This window comes from Podarcis tiliguerta, assembly GCF_965153285.1.
Source record: "Podarcis tiliguerta genome assembly, chromosome: 1".
Classification (NCBI taxonomy): domain Eukaryota; kingdom Metazoa; phylum Chordata; class Lepidosauria; order Squamata; family Lacertidae; genus Podarcis; species Podarcis tiliguerta.
This window is the reverse complement of record NC_139534.1, coordinates 15,349,401-15,366,385: the sequence shown is the minus strand read 5'-3', so window position 1 is coordinate 15,366,385 and position 16,985 is coordinate 15,349,401.

The window sequence follows — 16,985 nt, the reverse complement described above, 5'->3', positions numbered from 1 at the left end:
GTGCCTCTTTGCCAGTGGCATGCACACTTCCCCCTTCGTTTTGACAGCTTGGGGGAGGCTTGGGAGTCGCGGGCGGGTGGCGTGCTGAATGTCTGCCATCGGCAGCTCGCTCCATCCCCAGCCTCGGTCCTGTATACCTGAAGGAGCGTCTCCACCCCAATCGTTCAGCTGGACACTGAGATCCAGTGCTGAGGGCCTTCTGGCGGTTCCCTCGTTGCAGGAAGTAGAGGTTACAGGGAACCAGACAGAGGGCCTTCTCGGTAGTGGCAGCCGCCCTGTGGAACGCCCTCCCATCAGATGTCCAAGAAATAAGCAGCTATCTCATTTTTAGAAGACATCTGAAGGCAGCCCTGTTTAGGGAAGTTTTTAATATTTAATGCTGTTTTGTTTTTAACACTCGATTGGGAGCCACCCAGATGGGCGGGGTATACCTGTATACCTGAAGGAGTGTCTCCACCCCCATCATTCAGCTGGACACTGAGATCCAGTGCTGAGGGCCTTCTGGCAGTTCCCTCGTTGTGGGAAGTGAGGTTACAGGGAACCAGACAGAGGGCCTTCTCAGTAGTGGCACCCACCCTGTGGAACACCCTCCCATCAGATGTCCAAGAAATAAGCAGCTATCTCATTTTTAAAAGACATCTGAAGGCAGCCCTGTTTAGGGAAGTTTTTAATATTTAATGCTGTTTTGTTTTTAACACTCGATTGGGAGCAACCCAGATGGGTGGGGTATAAATAAATAATAATTATTAGTATTAGTATTATTATGCACACTACTCCGTGCACCCGAGCGGCTATCCGGTGCCTGGGAGGGCACCCTCCACACCCCACACCCCTTGTGACCTGGAGTCTGCAGATAGCTGGTATCTTGGCTATCTCTTAGTGCAGTCTGAGGTCATTGAGCCTGAGCTTCCATAGTTGCTGCCCTCCATGAACCACCATTGACAGGCTTGACATCAATAGAGGCAGATACAGCCCATGCTTAAGATAATCTATTCTCTTGTTAGTTACACAGTTTTAAATGTGCATTTTATATTTTATCTCCTTTAGTAATGGTTTCCTTAGATTTTTTTAAAAATAATAATTTTGTAAGTTGTGTTCTTTTGTTTCTCAGTTTGACCCTTTTACCTGGTTCTGTGCATATTGTGGCATTTTTATTCATTGGGACTTGCTGTTCTTTTTATTGCTAAATAGTTTGGTAATTATGTGTTTGTAAATGTTAGGAGTAAATTTCTGTTTAATTGTTGTTTGCTGATCTTTAATTTTATTGTGTACCATTATACCCTAATGGATTATTGAGTGTTTATTTGAAATAAGTTGTTTATTTTAAAGTTATGTTTTCATTATGATTTTTTTTTGCGTTGATTCAGATTGTTATACGGTGTGTGTTTCTTCAGCTTGTAAACCGCCATGCGAGTAGTAATATCAAACGGTGGCATGAAAATTAAAAGTGAAATGAAATGAAATGTTTAAGATTCTTCTTTGGTTGACTTTGCTGCATCCAGTGCTCATTCTGTACTTCTTTGTAATGTTTTATTTTGAAATCTTTTAAGATTTTGTTTTCTGTTAATTACATTGCTTTCAATGTATACTTTATATTTGAATTTCTTCAGTAATGGTTTATTCTGGATTGTTTTATTTGATGTTTAAATGTGTTGTAAGCCACTTTGAGATTTCTCCCCCTTTAAAATATGAAGTGATATAGAAATGAAACAAATAATAATAATCAGTGCTTTTCTTCTGGGGGGGGCGCAGGGGTACGCATATCCCTAAACATTTTGTAAATCTAAGTTTGGCCTCATTGAGGGACAGTATTTCAGTATGAGTCGGTAAATGAGAGTACCCCTAAACATTTTTTTTTAAGAAAAAAGCTCTGATAATAATAATAATTCAGCAGCATAATTATGAACTCAGCAGCTGGGCACATAAAGTCACAGACAGTAGACATCAGAGAGTTTATTGTGCACCAACAAATGCAAAGCTACAATTGACAATGTTTTATGTGTAACAAACAGTGCTGTTTTTTCTAGAAAAATTGGTGCCAGAACTCACCATGAATGACTCCCTTGTTATCTTATAATGGCAATAGCGCCCCCCCCGAGAGGTGCTGGAACTGAGTTCCAGAGAGTTCCAGCTGGGGAAAAAACCCTGGTAACAAACAACTACCGTATTTTTTGCTCTATAAGACTCACTTTTTCCCTCCTAAAAAGTAAGGGGAAATGTGTGTGCATCTTATGGAGCAAATGCAGGCTGCGCAGCTATCCCAGAAGCCAGAACAGCAAGAGGGATCACTGCTTTCGCTGCACAGTGATCCCTCTTGTTGTTCTGGCTTCTGAGATTCAGAATAATTTTTTTCTTGTTTTCCTTCTCCAAAAACTAGGTGCGTCTTATGGTCTGGTGCGTCTTATGGAGCAAAAAATACGGCACATGTGGGACATGCGATACTGACAGATATCAGTTCTCACCAAAGACAATGAGGGCTATTCCAGCACTCTCTCTTAATATTAATTAGAGAGACATTTTGGGGAACTTTCTCCTTGTATTTTGTTCTCTTCTCTTTTTTTCCTCCTTTTCAAACAACATCATTCTCTTGAGATCCCAGAGCTTAATTAATTGAGCTGAATAGTCAGTCAGAAAGCCACAATGGAGTTTGCAGGAAGAATAATCAAATAAAATAGAATTGGCCATTCTTGTTCTTTTTCTTTTCTTAAGCCAACATTACTTAGTTTTAATTGTTCGGTATGGTGGCTGCCAGCTTTCTTTGCACTATTTTTTTTCCACGAGGGAAATGAAGATAAGGGGATATTTGTCAACAATAAGCAGAGTAATTCTGGTGGGAAGCAAAGCTCGGAATTGATTAAGACATGGGTGTAAGATAGAAGTTTATCAATAAATTGCAGCAGCTCCTGCTTTCGCCGAAAGCTAGAAATAATCAGCTTTAGCTACTGCTAAAAGCTAAAACAAGCGGATGATGATTTAAAAGGGGAAAGGAAACCTCTTGCATCAAAACGTGTTACTATAGCTGCTTGGATGTTTTTACCTGAGAGGGAAACCCTCTTTGTTTGGCATAGATGTGCATCTAGTCTCAGGAATTTCCACATGAAAATGTGTCAAGTCTTGCTTGTCTCTAGCATGTGGCCAGAGGAGCCGATACACGCCAGTATTCCTGTTCAAAATATATGGTGCCGTGTTCCACAGAGACTCCTCCGATTCAAGCAAGCTTGTTCCCTACAGCATCCTACATCACATCAAAAGCTTTCTTCTCAGGAAAACAGTGAGTCATTGCAAGCAAAGTTTCTCTGCGCCTGTTTTGTTCTAAAATAGCTTATGAAGGGTTTGGAAAGCCTTTGAACAATAGTTCCTCCACCACCACCACTTCCCCCCACACAGCGTTTTTGTGTTTTGCTAAAAAAAAAAAATGAAAAGAAAAGAAAAGAAAGTGGCTTAGGAGTTGCTCACCTAGGTCGACACCTCCTTAATGGGCAGAAAAAAGTCCTTGAAAAGCCTCGGTCCTGTATACCTGAAGGAGCGGCTAGGAGTGGGTATTTTACCGTAGAAGTGGGAGCTTCAGTACACACAACACAGCTCAACCAACCCACAAGAGTTGTCCCATTTACTTCAGTGGCAGTGGAAATTCTTGTGTGCACACCTTTGCATGCCTAGAGTTGGCCTTGTTCCTGAAGTGAATGCGGAAAATGATCCATGTAGGGGCATGACAACAGAGCCAGGATACAGAAATATAGAAAACGGGAGAGATTCTGAGGCATCCTACCCTTTGTTTCACAATGTCTTATGCTTCCACTATAAACACTCAACTCAATCACCTGTGTATTAAATACGTAGATCACTTCCCTTCCCTCAGATGCTATTTCTTCTTTTACATATGGCAAATTTCCTTTAGGAAGAAAAAGGAGATATCCCTGCTCCCTCCCTAAATCATTTTGGTTTTCTTCAGAATGTCACTGCCGAGAGAGAGAGAGAGAGAGAGAGAGAGAGAGAGAGAGAGAGAGATAATCTCCCCATGATGCTATAATGGGTACCAATTCAACATTTGTGACCACTTGTCTAAAGCAGGGACAACAAACATCGTGCCATCCAGATTGTGTGGGACTACAACTCCCATAAACCCCACCCAATATGACCAATGATCAAGGATGATGGGAGCTGTAGTCACCAACAAATATCTGAAGGACCTCACATAGGCTGCCCCTGGTCTAAGGTAGCTTCAAGCCATTCTATGCTAACTGTAACTTCAATACAGTGGTACCTCGGGTTACAAACGTTTTGGGTTACAAACGCTTCAGGTTACAGACTCCACTAACCTGGAAGTAGTACCTCGGGTTAAGAACTTTACCTCAGGATGAGAACAGAAATCATGCTGCGGTGCAGTGGCAGCGGGAGGCCCCATTAGCTAAAGTGGTACCTCAGGTTAAGAACAGTTACAGGTTAAGAACGGACCTCCGGAATGAATTAAGTTCTTAACCAGAGGTACCATTGTATAGCATCACCTTGTCCCATGTGTTTCCCATGTGTTTCCAGTCAAGATTTAGAAAGGTGCTGTGCCTCTTATCCTTCAGGTGTCTTCAATTGTCCAAGTTTTACTTCTGCAGGTACTAAGACAGCTGCACTGTCCTCCAGCTGCCAGCATCCTTTGCATTGCCCCAGAATTCATTCTCTCTCTCTCTCTCTCTCTCTCTCTCTCTCTCTTTCACACACACACACACACACACACACAATATTAGGAGCTAGGTTGTCAAAGCCTTCTTTTTTCCATTAACCTCTTTCTCATACCTAGATCTACTGCAATTCTTTCTTTCTTTCTTTCTTTCTTTCTTTCTTTCTTTCTTTCTTTCTTTCTTTCTTTCTTTCTTTCTCTCTCTCTCTCTCTCTCTCTCTCTCTTTCTTTCTTTCTTTCTTTCTATCAATGCTGTCAAAATGCCCTCTGTAAGTGTGTCTTCCTTTTACATTATGCTGCAAACCATCACAGCAGAACGCGCTCAAGGAAAACAGGCATATCCTGTCTTCCACTGCAATTTATGATCAATCCTAGCATGGTCATGCAAGCAACTTGGCATAGGAAAATGCATAGCAACAGCATCTTAGATACCCAACAAGATGTTTTGCTTTATAATGGATCTCCACAATTAGCATTTCTTGGGGGAAGTTCATCCTCTGTGCATTTCTCACATAATTTTGAAGCACATTTGCTACTGATGAAACATCCATACCCTTCTTTGAGTATTGTATGGACTGTTTTATAGAACAAATGAAGACTTTTTAAAAAACAGCACCATGCTTTAAATGGAGCATTAGAGACATCTCTTGTGACTTTTTTTAAAATGAAAGGGATTATATTCGTCAATTTACTGGTTTCTTTTGCTAGTTTCTGATGTAACAGTCAGTACTTTGATGGGTTGCATGTGACCAAGCTAACACAAAACTCTTATATATTAGTTGGGGTGAAGAGTGGGGGGAAATCACATGAAATTGACTCATCATCACGTGAAACTGATCAATTGCTTAGATGGAGTTTATCAGCTCCAAGGCAGCTCTTTAAATCTGAAGCTCCCAAGTTGCTACTCTCATTAAATGTTAATGTTTCTTCCTACTTGCTAATTTCTCCATCACAATGGCTTTACAATGTATCTGTACAATTAAACAACTGTTGGGACTGATCGTTTAAAATTAGAGAATGGTCTAAAGGCAAATGGCACTGTTCTGTTGGCAAAGTTAAGTATGCCTGTGCCAGATAGCCTCCTATGTGAACCGCAACAAGATTGTGTGTGTGTGTGTGTGTGTTCTTTATTGAAAAATAAAAAGTACAAAATTGCAAGTGCACAGAATAAGATAAGACACAAAAAAGAAGAAATAAGAAATAGAACCCATGTGGGGGGGGGAGAACAAAAGAAGTTATTGTTTACGTTACAAAAAAGGGGGAAATCATTATTTTATTAAACCAGACCTTAACGCAATAAAGTGTTTATAAAAAATGAATTCCAAATATAGTTAAATTTGTCCATGACAAGTCTACATTTGTACACAACTTGTCCATGTGTACAGAGTACATATCTTCGATCCAATTGTTAGAGGTAGTCACATTTTTTTTATTTTTCATCAATACCAGTCTTTATGCTGTAACACAATTAGATTTTGGGGGTAGAGGAGTGTGTGATAGATAATTGACAGTTGCATGAGATGCCCTTTACAATTTCTCCCCTTCCCACCATCTTTCAGGAGGGTTTCATTTCTCACCCACATAACAAATGCTTGAATAGCTATAGATATGGATATATTTTGACATTTGCAGGCAGCCCAGCACAAATTAAAACAATGGGCCAAAATATGTTACTTTTGACCAAGGCTAAATTACGGGTAGTTTTCTTTTCCAGAACATGGTGGGTATTTAAATGCTGCACTTGGCCTTTGTATGCAGGCTTCAGTTTATTTCTTTTTGTCCATGCTTTGGTGGGTATCTATTCTGTTTCATTTGCGATGTCTCCTGCTTTTACTGCCAGTGTCATTCATGAAGGGCTGACAGAATGCATGCAAGTGGTTATTACTGAGGACAAGGGAAGTGCTATGCACTATGAATAAACAAGAGATTGAGAAGAAAAAGCATAGGGGAGCAAGAGGGACTTCCATGATGAGATAATCCTCGTCATCATAGATATATGAGCATGAGGGAAGCAAACATTGGAGGGGGGGGTATTCTGTGCCAAAACATCAGGAACCCCAAACAATACATGGACTTTATCATTAGACAGACCACAACAATATACTTGCCACGTGATCTGTAAGGAAACAGAAATATAACAATATCACTGCTTTGTACAGTTGGAAAATAATTCACTTATTCATTACAGTGGCCATCCTGTAATTTATGAACGAATCATATGAGTAATGATGGCACATGTCTTATATCTTGATTTTTCTTTCCTGGGGGGGGGGGGTTGGGAGGGGATTGCAACACATAAATCAATGTGCTGTGCATTGCTCAGCATGATCATAGAAAGCATATTTGTATAAGACCTATACTTGTCAATGTCCCAGTTCATGGAATCGCACTTAGGGAGAGCAAAGTTAACTTCAAACCAACTGCAAAATAAAAGGTAAAGAAGGAAAGAGAAAGCCGTAATTTCTCAAAATTCAGAAACATGTTCGAGTTATTTTTTCTTATGTTTGGTCTTCATCTACTACAGTGGTACCTTGGTTTACAAACACCTCAGGTTACAGACTTGGGTTAAGAACTTTACCTCAGGATGAGAACAGAAATTGCACACCAGCGGTGCAGTGGTAATGGGAGGCCCCATTAGCTAAAGTGGTAAAGGTAAAGGTACCCCTGACCGTTAGGTCCAGTCATGGATGACTGTGAGGTTGCATGCTCTTCTCGCTCTATAGGCCGAGGGAGCCGGCGTTTGTCCTCAGACAGCTTCCAGGTCATGTGGCCAGCATGACTAAGCCGCTTCTGGCCAACCAGAGCAGCGCACGGAAACGCCATTTACCTTCCCTACCTTCCCACCTATTTATCTACTTGCACTGGCATGCTTTCGAACTGCTAGGTTGACAGGAGCAGGGACCGAACAACGGGAGCTCACCCCGTCACGGGGATTTGAACCGCCAACCTTCTGATCGGCAAGCCCTAGGCTCTGTTGTTTAGACCACAGTGCCACCCGCGTTCAGCTAAAGTGGTACCTCAAGTTAAGAACGGATTCAGGTTAAGAACGGACCTCCGGAACGAATTAAATTCATAACTAGAGGTACCACTGTACTAGAGTATGTTATTGTTTTCCCCCCTTTTCTGCTCGGTACCCAAATTTGATATTGGAAATATGTGAATCACCTGCGATGAACATCTGCTCATGAATACAGAGAATCCTATCAGACCTGAAATAGCAACCAGCGTTGCTTCAACACGGGCGGGAGCATGATTAACAACAGACGGACTTCCCCAGAGTGTATCAAGTTGAGTTGAGGATGCTTGAGGTAGCTGGAGAAATGCTTTGTTTCAGGAATGGTGGGTGAGGGAAGACTAACTGAGGTTCTATTCCATAGTTCTCTTAACGTGCTCCACATTACCCAGTCCTAGCAGAAGATATTTTGCTGCTTGGGGCAAAGGACGGACTGCCTCCTATTTACCCCATTCTACATATAACAATTTCCCAGTAGTAATGTATGGAAGTGAGAGCTGGACCATAAAGAAGGCTGATCGCCGAAGAATTGATGCTTTTGAATTATGGTGCTGGAGGAGACTCTTGAGAGTCCCATAGACTGCAAGAAGATCAAAGCTATCCATTCTTAAGGAAATCAGCCCTGAGTACTCACTGGAAGGACAGATTGTGAAACTGAGGCTCCAATACTTTAGCCACCTCATGAGAAGAGAAGACTCCCTGGAAAAGACCCTGGTGTTGGGAAAGATTGAGGGCACAAGGAGAAGGGGACGGCAGAAGACGAGATAGTTGGACAGTGTTCTCGACTCTAACAGCATGAGTTTGACCAAACTGCGGGAGGCAGTGGAAGACAGAAGTGCCTGGCGTGCTCTGGTCCATGGGGTCATGAAGAGTCGCACATGACTAAATGACTAAACAACAATAACATATAGCAAATGACCAGAGTGGTGCATTGAGTCTTACTTCAACACTGCTGCATCCTGAAGATAGCGGACTAGGTTAGGGGGCATAGTGAAGGCCTCCCCTCTAGACAGATACCATATTGCCTGACCAGGCAGCAACAGCCCCAGCCCCCAGGGATCATAAGGAAGGAATAAAGACTCTGACAATGTTATATGGAATTAAAATTAGGCCACAACTTTATTAAACTTCAGAATGTAGGAAGACCTTGGCTTAGGCCTTGGGCATGTATCCCTCCCAGCCCCCCAGCCAGGGGGAACTGGGGCTGATCAGGGTAAATGGGATATGAGACGTAAGTGTAGCAGGCAGCCCAGCCCATATCCCCACACGCAGGGTACTTCACTGATAACCTTTCACTGCATGGCCAGTGACACCCATATATATATAACCCCTTTAAGAGGGGATCCTGGAATTGCCGCCGCGGGGGGGGGGGGGTGAGTCACCACTTCACACCCACCCCCCATATAGGGAAGAAAAGACTAAAGGATTCCACCCAAGGCCATAACCACTAAAGTTGTGACGAATTGCTACGGGGAAGACAAAACCTTCCAATGCAGGAAAATTTCTTCCCGGTCCTTCTACAGCAACCAGTCAAAGACCATAACAGTGCCTGCTAAACAGGAAGAAAAATGGTTAACCTGCAAACAAGAAACATTAAACAAAGGGAGGGGAGGGAGGGTGAATCTCCAGAGCCCACTGCCTGGCTATTGTCGGCTCCACCCCCTATTTATAAATGGGGCTGGCCCCACCTCCCAGCAAGAAACTTGATTACTGAGGCTGGGCGTGAACCTCCAAAAATTAACACTGAGAAACAAGCCAGTTCCTATTTGCCAGTAAGTTCCCTGGGAAATGTAGAACCATGTGTGATCCCGCAAAGGACACCCACAATGTAAAGTGTGTAAAATTAGGATCTTTACACAGCTGCAATAGAGTGTCCTGGCAAATTCATCTAACACACTCAAGACGGGTCTTAGCATGAGGATAGTGTTTCTTGTAGGGACGCGGGTGGCACTGTGGGTAAAAGCCTCAGCGCCTAGGGCTTGCTGATCGAAAGGTCGGCTGTTCGAATCCCCGCAGCGGGGTGCGCTCCCGTTGTTCGGTCCCAGCGCCTGCCAACCTAGCAGTTCAAAAGTACTCCCGGGTGCAAGTAGATAAATAGGGACTGCTTACTAGCGGGAAGGTAAACGGCGTTTTCGTGTGCGGCTCTGGCTCTCCAGAGCAGCGATGTCACGCTGGCCACGTGACCCGGAAGTGTCTTCGGACAGCGCTGGCCCCCGGCCTCTTGAGTGAGATGGGCGCACAACCCTAGAGTCTGTCAAGACTGGCCCGTACGGGCAGGGGTACCTTTACCTTTAGTGTTTCTTGTGTGTATGTGTGTGTGTGTGTGTATACACACACACACACACACACACACACACACACCTATACACACACAATCAAAGTAGGCACATTTAATGTTGCAGTGGGGAATATCTCAGCAAAATATGCACATCTACTAGGACAATGGGGAATAGCTGAGCAAATACACACACAAGTTCTTTGATTCAGGAGAACTGGCTAAATAATTCTAACCGCAACTAAATGAACACACTTGTGGCATGCAGGCAACTAGCAGGCACATGAGGCATAAGAGAAACAGTGGGAAGGATGAGTAAGTGGAAAGGTAGGTGTAAGACAATAAGGGGGTGGGTTCAGAAGGAAAGGCAGGCTCAGCACTGCTTGAAGTGCTATCTCCCACCTTAGGAAGCCATCTCACTCTGCCATCTTACTCATGGTGGGTATTGGGGAACAGAAGTACCCCAAAAGGGACGTATTGGATAGAAAACAATAGAAACATCTTAATAGTCTTAAATGATTAAATTCCTGGTTCATTTGTATTATATATGTGATCCTTGGATGAAGGGTGCTAGGTTTGTTGGTTGGTTGGTTGGTTTGTTTGTTTGTTTGTTTGTTTGTTTAAGGTAAAGGGACCCCTGACCATTAGGTCCAGTCGTGACTGACTCTGGGTTTGCGGCACTCATCTCGCTTTATTGGTCAAGGGAGCCAGCGTACAGCTTCCGGGTCATGTGGCCAGCATGACTAAGCCGCTTCTGGCAAACCAGAGCAGCGCACGGAAACGCCGTTTACCTTCCCACCAGAGCGGTACCTATTTATGTACTTGCACTTTGACGTGCTTTCGAACTGCTAGGTTGGCAGGAGCAGGGACCGAGCAACGGGAGCTCACCCCGTCGCGGGGTTTCGAACCGCCAACCTTCTGATCAGCAAGTCCTAGGCTCTGTGTTTTAACCCACAGCGCCACCCGCGTTTGTTTAGTTAGTTAGTTAGTAATATATGTGTCTCTCTTGCCCCCCACCTTCGTCCTTACTCAGTCGCTGCTTCTCAGGGTGCACACGATTCTCCACACGTTGTACAAGCATAGAATAAGTCCTAAACGTAATAATAAATGGTTGACTACGTAAAGGTAAAAGGTAACCCTTCTGCAACTTTGGGGTGGGGAACTGTTTTTCTTTAGCTTTTTTCCCCTTTTTTAAAAAGAAAAAGCAGAAATCGGATTTTGTTTTTATACATATCCATCAGCCTTTACAACAGTGTAATGAGGGTATAAATGTTGTGTCCTTTTTCTCTCCAACAAGTGGCACAATTAATAGTCCTTGATTGTTATTTTGCTGGAGCTATGTTTCTAAAAGGCTCATTATGAAGCATCTGTGTGCTTTTTATAAAACTATTGGGCCTAATTTTGGTCTCAATTACACCAGGGTAGAATTCCAATGGGGTCACCAGGTCACCCTGGGGGAGAAAAAACACACAATCAAAAGTAAATGAGAGGGGAATCAAGATAATTGAATACGAAGTGGAGCTGTTAATGGCTATTTGTGTTGAAGCATCTGTGTGGTTGGAATGGGGTAAGTGAGTGAAATCTCAAAACCATATAACTCCGTTACGCAGTAGTCTTTGTGAGGAAGAAGGCAATGTTCCACTACAGCAGATCTCATATTGCCTGTGATACCAGTTTAGATCATTCTATTTTCTTTGGAACATGACACAACGCATAATTAAAAGTGTTCCATTAATGTAGATAGATATTGGATGATATACAGCATTAAATGCATGATTGTGTTTATTTTAAGCAGACATTGGATGGCCATCTGTCATGGATGCTTTACTTGAGATTCCTGAATCACAGGGTGTTGGACTAGATTGCCCTTTTTAAACACAGGTTAAGGATGTTTTCATTGTGATTCCTGCATTGCATGAGCTTGGACTTGATGGCTCTTGGCTCTTCCAACACTACAATTCTATTATTCGAAGAGGAAGAGGAAGAGGAAGAAGTAGAAGCAAAGGGGAGTGCAATTGCAATTGCAATTGGGATTCTGATACTCACTCTTTCTGTGTTGCAGTTTCATGATGGTTCAACCACTTCATCTTATTTTTGACAGACAAGGTGTTATGTACTGAGGACAATAGGATCCAAATTGCAGCAGTCTGATTGGTCCTAGAACAATAGGATTCAGAATGCAGCAGTCTGATTGGTCCTAGAACAATGCAGCAGTATGATTGGTTGGCAGGAACCACCCAATCATGCTCCAGATATAAGTGAATCCACAACCTGATTGGCTTACAGTAGAATTCCAGAATTAGCCAATCATGTGCAGTCCATTGCGTAAATAATGTATATAAAGCAGATACTTTGAGGGGACTTTCATTCATTCCTCCTCACCACTATGAGCTGAATAAAGAGCATGAAATCACTTTGCGACTCTGAGTATATTTCACAAGGCAAGTGAATAGCACCTCTGATCTCCGTGCCAACCTAATACTGACAAAGTTTTGAGTTTTGTAAATACCAACCTGGGTCAGAAGTAGGCAATGTGGCACCCTCCTGGTCTTGTAGGACTCCAGCTCCCATCCGCCCTAATCAACACAGCCAATGGTGATGAGCGATGACATCCAACCACATTGGAAGACCACCAGCTGAACTGGTTGCCAGCTCCTTTCCAAAGTGTTCACATTAGTGTTTAAGCCCTAAAGAAGTCCAAATATCTGGAACACGACCTCCTTCCCTACAGGCCCTCTTAGATCTTGAAGTCAGCAGAAGAAGCCCTCTTGGTGATTCCTCCGCTCTCAGAGGCTCGGGTGGTGGTGACTTGGGTGAACGCATTCTCTGTGGTTGCTGCTAAGCTGTGGAACTCCTTCCCCATAGAAGTGAATCTGGCACCTTCATTATACAGCTCCTGGAGGATGCTGAAGCCACACCTTCTTACCCTGGCTTTTGATACTTGAGCAGGGATAACTCTCATGGTCCCTTCTGACTCTACAATTCTATGGCTCTATGTTTTCAGGACCCACCTTATTTTTATGATGGTAAATTGTCCTAAACTGTTCTTAATCTTGTGTTAATGTTGTAACCAGTCCTGAGCATAGCTGTCAATGTTTCCCTTTTTTAAAGGGAAATTCCCTTATTCCGAATAGGATTCCTCACAAGAAAAGGGAAAAGTTGACAGTTATGGTCCAGAGTGGGTAAATAATAATAATAATAATAATAATAATAATAATAATAATAATAATAAATGTTTAGACTAGGCTTTGCTTACATCAAATACATTTGCTCATACTTGCTAGTTCCAGGTCCTTGAATGGGGAAAGATGACTCCCAGTACGTTTCCAAGCACAATTCAAAGTGCTGATGCTGACCTTTAAAGCTCTAAACGGCCTTGGCCCAGTATACCTAAAGGAGTTTCTCCACCCTCATCATTCAGCCCAGACACTGAGGTCCAGCTCTGAGGGCCTTCTGGCAGTTCCCTCACTGTGAGAAGTGAGGTTACAGGGAACCAGGCAGAGGGCCTTCTTGGTAGTGGCACCCACCCTTTGGAACACCCTCCCATCAGATGTCAAGGAAATAAACAACTACCTGACTTTGAGAAGACATCTAAAGGCAGAAGAAGAAGAAGAAGAAGAAGAAGAAGAAGAAGAAGAAGAAGAAGAAGAAGAAGAAGAAGCAGCAGCAGCTATGCCCTCAGAGGTCCAGGCCACATGCAATGACTGTAACCAGCACCTTGGTCCTAAACATCTATACTAAAAGAATATTCCACTGAGCAAAATGTGACTTTCTTCCTTGTTTAGGATTACAATCTAGCCCAGTGCTCAGCAAAAATCATGTGACAGCTGTTTACACACACACACACACACACACACACACACTGCTATAGATGTCAACACATAGTTCTGAGCTATTTTGTTAAGAACCACAGTATTATTACAAACAAAATCCCCAGAGATACTATTTGTCAGTAAATCCAGATTAGGGTAATTTCTAAATCCTTTCTCTAATCACAGTGCTCCATCGGGAAGGTGCCATAATGAGTCAATGTTACTTGGGAACAAAGACACTGCTATCAAACCTTACTATCTTTTGTAAATCTAGAGCCGTAAACCACAGAATTGCTTGAGTCTATAAGCCATTCTTGTTTTCAGAAACTGGTGGTCTAAAAACGATTTTGCATGCAAACTTGAAATCCAAGGGAGATTGTTTTAGTATTATATTTGCATGGTGCTAATCACCTTCCTATCTTCCAAACAATATACCACACCAGTGCACAGCATTAGCAAAACCCTTATATTTGATTGTTCACAGTTTGAATGCAATAGTCTGTTAAGGTGAGCATGATTTAGATTTGCAAACAATATTTGTAAGCTGGGTTTGGCTGAAAGATGTTGGTCTACTTCTCTTTTATCAATTACAAGACCCAAGACCCAATATGAAGAGGGAGGTAAACTATCTGTGGCTGTAATACTAAGGCAGATAAATAGACAGAATTTTGCACGAGATCAAGCTGACTTATGATAGGAAGGGCACATGAATACGAACCACAAGACTGGTGTCCTGCTTCTGCCACTGCTGACATGAGGGTCAAAACTCTTTCTTAAAAGAACAGAGTAGTGTCTGCCTAGTTGGTCAGGAATCAAGGCATTTCAGATAACATGGGAGCTGTCCAACAAGAAGTCATAGGGAGCATTTTAGGATGAGTTGTTGCTTCAGCACTAAGTTGGCCCCAACTGAGTAGCTTCATAGCTGGATTCTGCTGCCCTGATCCAGATCTCGTGAAGTGGATGGCTTCCTTCTCATGAGAAGAGTCAACATTGTGCTGAAGATGGGTACTGTGCCACTTGTTTTGGGGGTAAACTAGGAGGTTTTAGAGACCAGTCAGACCACAGTGGTATCTTCTGGGATGGTAGTTTAAGGAGGGCTATCAACACCTGATGATTCACTTTGAATCCTGTTAGTTCCAAGACCAGGAATAGGTTCCTCCTCTTCCTTTGAGGTCCTATCCAGTTCTAGGCTGGTCCTACAAGGAATGATGTGGGACATCACCGCCAGATAATGCCTCTGTATGCAGACAATTTTCTGTCATAAGTGAGGCATGGTAATCCATTGAGTGTGAAGGGCTCCTGATCTGGCCAAGTTGCTGTACCAGCACAGGAATCCAGATTTTCTTATGTCCATCTCAGGTTCTTCCAGAGATGTTCACTGAATCTGCAAGGCCATACTGAATGGCAAAGCAGTGTGCTTGGGAAACAATATACAAAATATGTCTGAGCTTTCCTCTGTCTTTTATGGTTTTCACAATCTACTCCAGGTGTACCCACTGGGTAGACCTCTCGCAACAATGAGATTACAACTGTTCTGACCTCCTTCGTTAAAATCTGTGTGGCTATACCCGTGAGGCCAACTTTATCAACTCCAGCTGAGAAGTGAAATGTATCATTAATCTAATGATGAATGTGAGGAGAGTCTTAACAATTACAATGTCTCACTATTTTCTCCCAGAAAGTGTCAGGTGCCTATAGGGACGGAAAATGCAAGAGTAACAATTATATTCTTTTCTCCTCTCATCTAATGAGTGCTGATACATACAGAGAAGCATTACCTTGGTTAATTAGTTAGACAGCAGTCACTCCTTTATTCCCTATGCTGAAAAGGAGACAGGAGGAGAGAGAAAAGCAGGCTGGGTTGTTGCATGAAAAGAGATGTTCCAAATTGCTGGGTCGTCTCCAAACCCCTAGGGAATGCCATCTTTTTTTATAAAGAACAGAAAGGCATATCCAAGAACCTGCTCTATTTAATTAATGTTAAAGTTAAACCAACTTTTCAGTCAATTACATTTTAAGGCCAGATGAGACCTTTTTAAGAGTCTGAGAGTCCAAGTGGCTGAATGACCATGTGAATTTTTATAGAGTGGTTAGATAATCTTGCAGGCCCTCTCACATTTTCCTGTCACTTTCCTTACTGAAAAGCAAAAAACAAAACCCGCAATTTAAAATACTTAAAGACTATTTAAAACCATCTGAAACACTCAAAAGATTCAAAAGCAATCACATATCTCACACTTGCACGTTTCAAAGTTTTCTCCAGTTCACAAAATTTAATGCTGGGCGATGTATGTTTCCGGCCAACAGAATAGAGAATATTTTGGGGCATGGAATCTGTACAATCCAGACCCTTTCACCGTTCATCTGAGAATTTAGACAGTGGCATAGGAATTAAGAGCTTCACACATTAAAATTGGAGCAAGCCATAAAATCTCATGCTACTTTGCCAGGGTTTTTTTTTAGTGGAGGAGAGAGCTCATCTGAAACAACAAATGGATTTGCGATCAGGGCAGTCAGTACATGATAAGGGCTCATCCACACTTACCTCTTGTGCTGTGATTTCTAGGCACGGGCCCACTCTTCAAAGTGCTGCATCCCAGTGCTTTTCCCAGCAAAAACCCATTCTTTAATGCTGAATTGGAACAAACAGCAATTTTGGTTTCCCATGGATTGTCATTTGCTCCAATTCAGCAGTAAAGAGTGGGTTTTCACCAGTGGTGTGTGGTGAATTTTTTTGGTAGGACCAGAGGTGCCAGCTTGTGAGGGCGATGGGGCCCCCCTCTGACATCCTGGTGTCACATGTGAGCATTGTGCCTCCCTCCCTAAGCCGGGCAGAAGCTTCCCATGCTTTGGTAAGGAGGTGCTAGGCTTTAATACTCTAATTTACCAGGAACATTTAGGGGACTAGCCTAGTCCCTCTGATCCGCTGACCACATGCCACTGGTTTTCATGGGGACAGTACCGGGGGGACAAAAAAAAATGCTTGGACTTTAAAGTGTAGACCTGTGCCTGGAAGCACAACACAAAAGAAAGTCTGGATGAGTCCCTAACCGAATCTTTCCTCTTGAGTTTCCCCCTAGGGTCAAAATTGCACACGCTTGAGAAAACCAGGTCTAAACAGAGAAAGCAAATCGTCTGTAGGTTTTAAGGTGATGTAAATTATTAACTACAGTACAGAATTCTGCTGGGAGTAGTAGTATCTCTTCCAACACA